Source organism: Xylocopa sonorina, unplaced genomic scaffold (genome assembly GCF_050948175.1).
Source record: "Xylocopa sonorina isolate GNS202 unplaced genomic scaffold, iyXylSono1_principal scaffold0085, whole genome shotgun sequence".
NCBI classification, from domain to species: domain Eukaryota; kingdom Metazoa; phylum Arthropoda; class Insecta; order Hymenoptera; family Apidae; genus Xylocopa; species Xylocopa sonorina.
Window position 1 is genome coordinate 292,573 of NW_027490156.1, and position 1,161 is coordinate 293,733.

Below are 1,161 nucleotides of genomic sequence, written 5' to 3' on the forward strand. Positions count from 1 at the left end.
AAATAGCGTTTGCAGATCTCCACATATTGCATCAATGGAGTTCTAATGCTTCTCATAACGCGATATCGCATCTCATTTCTATGTTTCGTGATAAGTTATAATATTCATTGCGTAGTGCCATGTATACCTCGTATTCACTTAAAATGAATGTAAATGCGACACTTCCTTTCTAGGAAATTACGTGTCCGTATATCTACTTATCGGAGCAATAGAGTTTTAATGCTTCTTAAAACGCGATATTGCATCTCAATTCTATCGTTCATGATAAGAAATAATATTCATTGCGAAGTGTCACTTATACCTCGCATACACCTCAAATGAATGTAAATGCGACATTTCCTTTCTAGGAAATAGCTTTTGCAGATATCTACATAACAAAGAAATAGAGTTCTACTGCTTCCTATAACGGGATATCGCTTCTCATTTCTATATTTCGTGATAAGATATACTATTCATTGCGAAATGCCACTTATACCTCGCATACACTTCAAATGAATGTAAATGCGACACTTCCCTGCTAGGGAATAGCGTTTGCAGATGTCTAAGTATTGAAGCAATAGGTTTCTAATCCTTCTTAATACGCGATATCGCATCTCATTACTATGTTTCATGATAAGATGTTATACTCATTGTGGAGAGTTATTTATACCTCGTATTCACTTCAAAAGAATGTAAATGCGACGCTTCCATGCTAGGAAACAGCATTTCCAGATATCTACGTATCCTAGCAATAGAGTTCTAATGCTTCTTAAAACGCGTTATGGCATCTCATTTCTATGTTTCATGATAAGATATAATATTCCTTGCGAAGTGTCATGTATACCTCGTACTCACTTCAACTGAATGTTAATGCGACACTTCCTTGCCAGGATATAGCGTTTGCAGATGTCTACGTATCGTAGCAATGGAGTTCTAATGCTTCTTAAAACGCGATATCGAATCACATTTCTATATTTCATGATAGGATATAATATTCATTCCGAAATGTCACTTATACCTCGCATACACTTCAAATGGATTTAACTGCGACACTTACTTGCTAGGAAATAGCGTTTGCCGATGTCTACGTATCGTAGCAATAGGTTTCTAATGCTTCTTGAAACGCGATATCCCATCTCATTTCTATGTTTCATGATAAGATATACTATTCATTGCGAAATG